General features: G+C 49.0%; 1 non-coding gene across 1 annotated transcript; it reads right to left on the reverse strand.

Annotated features, from left to right (window-relative positions):
- Nucleotides 1-452: 452 nt before the first annotated feature.
- Nucleotides 453-535, reverse strand: TRNAL-CAG (transfer RNA leucine (anticodon CAG)). The gene has a single exon. It is a non-coding gene; the product is annotated as a tRNA-Leu (tRNA).
- Between the last annotated feature and the right edge of the window lie 6,160 nt (nucleotides 536-6,695).

Consider the following 6,695-nt stretch of genomic DNA (forward strand, 5'->3'; position numbering starts at 1 on the left):
AAAAAAAAACAAAAAAAAAACTGTCGCTGTCAGGAGTGGGATTTGAACCCACGCCTCCACGTGGTGACTGCAGACGCTGAACACGCTCCCTGGTGCACAACAGCTTGCACCTCCAGGGACCAGTACTGCTGCTGTCAGGAGTGGGATTCGAACCCACGCCTCCACGGGAGACTGTTATTACACATGCTGCCACTAGGTTTATTTTCTTTTCTTTAAAAAAAAAAAAAAAAAACTGTCGCTGTCAGGAGTGGGATTCGAACCCACGCCTCCACGTGGTGACTGCAGACGCTGAACACGCTCCCTGGTGCACAACAGCTTGCACCTCCAGGGACCAGTACTGCTGCTGTCAAGGAGTGGGATTTGAACCCACGCCTCCACATGTGGTGACTGCAGACGCTTAACACGCTCCCTGGTGCACAACAGCTTGCACCTCCAGGGACCAGTACTGCTGCTGTCAGGAGTGGGATTCGAACCCACGCCTCCACGGGAGACTGCAACCTGAACACAGTGCCTTAGACCACTAGGCCATCCTGACTGCTGACATTGACATGCTCCCTGGTGACACAAGAGTTTGCACCACCAGGGACTTCAGTACAGATCTGCTGTCCAAATCAGACATTGGGGCCCCTGGTGGGACTTCTGGCAAAGCCAGAGGGGACATTGGGATGTCATTTGAAAGCTAATTACCAGACTGAGGTGAGGGAGCAGTTCTTGGGGCTGTGTGGTGCTCTGTTGGGCATTTGTGCACCCTCAAGCCTGCACCACAAGGACCACTTTTATCCATGGACAGCCAGGCTCTGACCCCCTGAATTCAAATTCCATTTGAATTCAAATACAACACAAAAAACACAAAAAGTTGTGCATACAACTTATACCACAATGAACAGATTACTAATAAAACAATCCACCAGGAGTTAACAGTGGACATGTGGAGCTTTCATGTAGCCTCACTGTGCCCAGTAACATTGGCTGGTCACCCTACATGAGAAAAAATTGTAATATTCCAATATTCAAAACTCTGTCCCTGTCTAATTTCTTTGTAACAAGACATCAGATGATCGTAGATAAAGGCATTTTATTCAACTTTTCACAAAGTTAACAGAGAGGCTGTAAAAGCATCAAGAGACATTTTTTGGCTTAAAAAAAAAAAAAAAAAAAATGTAAACTGATGAATCAGCTGGTAAGTTTCTTTGGATGTACAGTGGTCAGATGGATTTGAGAAGGACGTTCTCTCGGCAGACGGGTGCCTGTTATACCCTATAGAATATATTCAGTGTACACGTCCTGGTGTGAAAAGAACCTAATATATATATTTTTTTTTTTTACTCCAAAAACAGAAAAAAAAACAGAGTGAAGGCCATCAGTTTCCACCAGACACAAACAAACCTAAGTTTGCTTCGGCCAGAAATCACTCGAAATAAAAGGGTTTCCAGGACCTTCAGGCCCCTGAAGCTTAAAACTAGCGAAGAGACTGGGGGGGTGAAAACTAAATTATATATATATATATACACACCACCTGCCCAGACTGGACTGACGACGACCCGACCAGAACCCATGTGAGGCCTAGTCGGCCCCGGTAACTGAAAAGGCCACTACTGTTATGCTTTTAATCCTTTCCCAGTCATATAAAAGAATTTTAAAAAAAATGGCCGGAGAGTTGCTATATGGCGCAAGTTCCCCACCCAAAAAAAGTTTCTAACACATTCAGTTACAAATGTGTAATTTTCCTACATCTGAGGGGGAAAAGGCCACCATGGAGGTGTGTGTAAGAAGGTCTGGCCGCTCCCAGGGTCCTCCATCACATACAGAGGCCTAGAGACATCACCGGCCTCACACGGCCCGAACTACGCGCACAGACTGAAGAAGAAGGGGCTCCGCCATTACCGGAGGAGATTGTGCGCCTCCATGCTGCGGTTCTGGAGCACACCACGGCCACACGGAGCGGGGTGGACGGCATTATTGTATCAGGCCGCCGAGATCTCCCCCTCACGAAAACCTCCTGACTCGGCGGAGACACGGTGAGGAGGACCGCAGCCGCTGCTACAGATGGCGGCACTTCCGCCTGTGCTCCGCCACCACAGGAACTAAAATGGCGGCCGGGCGGGGAAGTGACGTGTGGTGAGGAGACGTGGGAGGCCGGACTGAGTCATGGAGGAGGCGACGGTGGTGTCGTAATGTTTGCTGTGGAGAGCGCGCAGCAGAGGAGCGGAGCTGTCAGCGGGGAAGAGCGCGGCACAACACAAAGCCCGGAGGAGGGGGCGGCGACACCCCGCAGAGGACAGAAGGGAGACGGTGTGTGGGGGGAGAGAGAGTGGGGGAGCAGAGGCTGAGCATGGGGGGGGAGCAGAGGCTGAGCATGGGGGGGAGCAGAGGCTGAGCATGGGGGGGGGAGCAGAGGCTGAGCATGGGGGGGGAGCAGAGGCTGAGCATGGGGGGGGAGCAGAGGCTGAGCATGGGAGGGGAGCAGAGGCTGAGCATGGGAGGGGAGCAGAGGCTGAGCATGGGGGGGGGAGCAGAGGCTGAGCATGGGGGGGGAGCAGAGGCTGAGCATGGGGGGGAGCAGAGGCTGAGCATGGGGGGGGGAGCAGAGGCTGAGCATGGGGGGGGGGGGGGGGGAGCAGAGGCTGAGCATGGGGGGGGAGCAGAGGATGGTGCTTGGGGGGCGGAGCTGGAGTGTGGTGGACGGGAGATAAAACACAACCTTAGTATGTAGGGCTGTGGAGTCGGAGCTCATTTTGGTGGAGTCGGAGTTGGTATAAAATGGACCGATTCCGACTCCTAAAATATATAATAAATTGGGTACAGTAATTCAATGCAGAATGTGCTGAATATTTTTTCATAGGAATTTGGGAAAGTTATGAAATGTCCTATAAATGGCTGTTCTATTCCTGATCTAAGGCTACATTCACACACAGCGTTTTTGCTGCGTTTTTTGAGGATACGTTTTTCAGTTGCAAAAGCAGATCAGCTTTTTAAAAACTGCATCACCTGAAAGGTTTTTGAGCTCATAGATAATGTTTTCAATATCAGAGCAGATTTCTAATCTGCTTTTATTTATATATCTGTCTATCCATATCATATCTGTACCAAAAAGAATGAAAGCCGGATAGCACACAGACTAACACTCCTTTTTTTTAGCACCAGTCAGGTCCACCTCATAGCTGCCCAAAAGGACGCCCAGGACAGGCATTGCTCGTCTTCAGTAACATCAACTGATAGTTGGAATAAATATACTGCATTCACCACCACATCTTCTTAAGGTGCAGGCTTTATTTTCAAGTGTAGGGGTGTGCAGTATGAGGTTCTGCCCCCCCCCAGGTTTGATCCTGGCTACGCCCATGATGTGGATGTAGCCTGAGGATCTAGGCTTTGTCTTAGCCGAGATAAGTCATTGTGTGTGTGTGTGTGTGTGTGTATACATATATACATATACACACACACACACTACAGACCAAAGGTTTGGACACACCTCAATCAAAGCGTATTCTTTATTTTCATGACTATGGTTTAATAAGTGGGATTTCTTGCCTTATAAATGGGGTTGGGACCATCAGTTGTGCAGAAGTCTGGTGGATACACAGCTGATAGTCCTACTGAATAGACTATTAGAATTTGTATTATGGCAAGAAAAAAGCAGCTGAGTAAAGAAAAACGAGTGGCCATTATTACTTTAAGAAATGAAGGTCAGTCAGTCCGAAAAATTGGGAAAACTTTGAAAGTGTCCCCACGTGCAGTGGCAAAAACCATCAAGCGCTACAAAGAAACTGGCTCACATGAGGACCGCTCCAGGAAAGGAAGACCAAGAGTCACCTCTGCTGCGGAGGATAAGTTCATCCGAGTCACCAGCCTCAGAAATCGCAGGTTAACAGCAGCTCAGATTAGAGACCAGGTCAATGCCACACAGAGTTCTAGCAGCAGACACATCTCTACAACAACTGCTAAGAGGAGACTTTGTGCAGCAGGCCTTCATGGTAAAATAGCTGCTAGGAAACCACTGCTAAGGACAGGCAACAAGCAGAAGAGACTTGTTTGGGCTAAAGAACTCAAGGAATGGACATTAGACCAGTGGAAATCTGTGCTTTGGTCTGATGAGTCCAAATTTGAGATCTTTGGTTCCAACCACCTTGTCTTTGTGCGACGCAGAAAAGGTGAACGGATGGACTCTACATACCTGGTTCCCACCGTGAAGCATGGAGGAGGAGGTGTGATGGTGTGGGGGTGCTTTACTGGTGACACTGTTGGGGATTTATTCAAAATTGAAGGCATACTTAACCAGCATGGCCACCACAGCATCTTGCAGCGGCATGCTATTCCATCCGGTTTGTGTTTAGCTGGACCATCATTTATTTTTCAACAGGACAATGACCTCAAACACACCTCAAGGCTGTGTAAGGGCTATTTGACCAAGAAGGAGAGTGATCGGGTGCTACGCCAGATGACCTGGCCTCCACAGTCACCAGACCTGAACCCAATCGAGATGGTTTGGGGTGAGCTGGACCGCAGAGTGAAGGCCAAAGGGCCAACAAGTGCTAAGCATCTCTGGGAACTCCTTCAAGACTGTTGGAAGACCATTTCCAGTGACTACCTCTTGAAGCTCATCAACAGAATGCCAAGAGTGTGCAAAGCAGTAATCAAAGCAAAAGGTGGCTACTTTGAAGAACCTAGAATATAAGACACATTTTCAGTTGTTTCACACTTTTTTGTTAATTATATAATTCCACATGTGTTAATTCATAGCTTTGATGCCTTCAGAGTGAATCTACAATTTTCATAGTCATGAAAATAAAGCAAACTCTTTGAATGAGAAGGTGTGTCCAAACTTTGGTCTGTACAGCCATGGCTAAAAATTTTGAGAATGACACAAATAATAATTTTTACAAAGTCTACTGCTTCATTTTTTCTAATGGCAATTTGCATATACTCCAGAATGTTATAAAGAGTGATCAGCTTAACAGCAATTACTTGCAAAGTCAATATTTGCCTAGAAAATTAACTTTATCCCCCAAAACACATTTCAACATCATTGCAGCCCTGCCTTAAAAGGACCAGCTAACATCGTTTCAGTGATTGCTCCAATAACACAGGTGTGGGTGTTGATGAGGACAGGGCTGGAGATCAATCTGTCATGATTAAGTAAGAATGACACCACTGGACACTTTAAAAGGAGGCTGGTGCTTGGCATCATTGTTTCTCTTCTGTTAACCATGGTTATCTCTAAAGAAACACGTGCAGTCATCATTGCACTGCACAAAAATGGCCTAACAGGGAAGAGTATCGCAGCTAGAAAGAATGCACCTCAGTCAACAATCTATCGCATCATCAAGAACTTCAAGGAGAGAGGTTCCCTTGTTGCCAAAAAGGCTCCAGGGCGCCCAAGAAAGACCAGCAAGCGCCAGGACCGTCTCTTAAAAGTGCTTCAGCTGTGGGATCGGACTACCAGCAGTGCAGAGCTTGCTCAGGAATGGCAGCAGGCAGGTGTGAGTGCTTCTGCACACGCTGTGAGGCGGAGACTCTTGGAGCAAGGCCTGGTCTCAAGGAGGACAGCAAAGAAGCCACTTCTCTCCAGAAAAAACATCATGGACAGACTGATATTCTGCAAGAGGTACAGGGAGTGGACTGCTGAGGACTGGGGTAAAGTCATTTTCTCTGATGAATCCCCTTTTCGATTGTTTGGGACATCTGGAAAACGGCTTATTCGGAGAAGACCAGGTGAGCGCTACCACCAGTCTTGTCTCATGCCAACTGTCAAGCATCCTGAAACCAGGGCCGCCATCAGGGCATGACAGGCCTTACATGTGTATGGGGCCCGGTGATTAGGGGGGCCCGACCATGCTGGCAGCCCGATCCGCGCTGGGGCCCCCCTACATTTTATACAGGCTTCTGCAGCTATATTTTAAATTCAGACTCAGCGCCTGCCGGGCCCCTCGGGCAGGCCCCCCCCCCGCACCATGGTCCAGCCAGCGCCGAAATCCCCCCCCTGCACAATGGTCCAGCCACAGCTCCGCCCTCACCTGACGTCACACACTGCTCTGCTCCTCCACTTCCTCATTCAGTCAGTGTGCCACGTGGGACTGGGAGAGGGAGGGAGCCTCGCCGCTGGAGCACAGCCAGATAACAAGGTAAGAATTTTTTTTTTTTTTTTTTTGAGAGCGGCTATCCAGGGAGCCTGGGGCAGAATGCTGGACATGGGGCATAATGCTGGACACTGGGGGCAGAATGCTGGACGCTGGGGGCAGAATGCTGGACGCTGGGGGCAGAATGCTGGACGCTGGGGGCAGAATGCTGGACGCTGGGGGCAGAATGCTGGACGCTGGTGGCAGAATGCTGGATATGAGGGCAGACTGTGAGACGGGGCAGAATGCTGGACATGGGGCAGAAGAATGCTGGACGCTGGGGCAGAATTCTGGACATGGGGCAGAAGAATGCTGGACGCTGGGGCAGAATGCTCGAAGCTGGGGCAGAATGCTGGAGACTGAGGCAGAATGCTGGACATGGGGGCAGGCTGTGAGCTGGGGCAGAATGTTGGATACAGATACTGCACAGTACCACTCATCCTGTATATATATATACACTGCACAGTACCACTCCTGTATATGTATATACTGCACAGTACCACTCCTCCTGTATATATACACTGCACAGTACCACTCCTGTATATGTATATACTGCACAGTACCACTCCTGTATATGTATAT

Source organism: Dendrobates tinctorius, unplaced genomic scaffold, assembly GCF_039654945.1.
Source record: "Dendrobates tinctorius isolate UK_male_01 unplaced genomic scaffold, ASM3965494v1 ptg000017l, whole genome shotgun sequence".
NCBI classification, from domain to species: domain Eukaryota; kingdom Metazoa; phylum Chordata; class Amphibia; order Anura; family Dendrobatidae; genus Dendrobates; species Dendrobates tinctorius.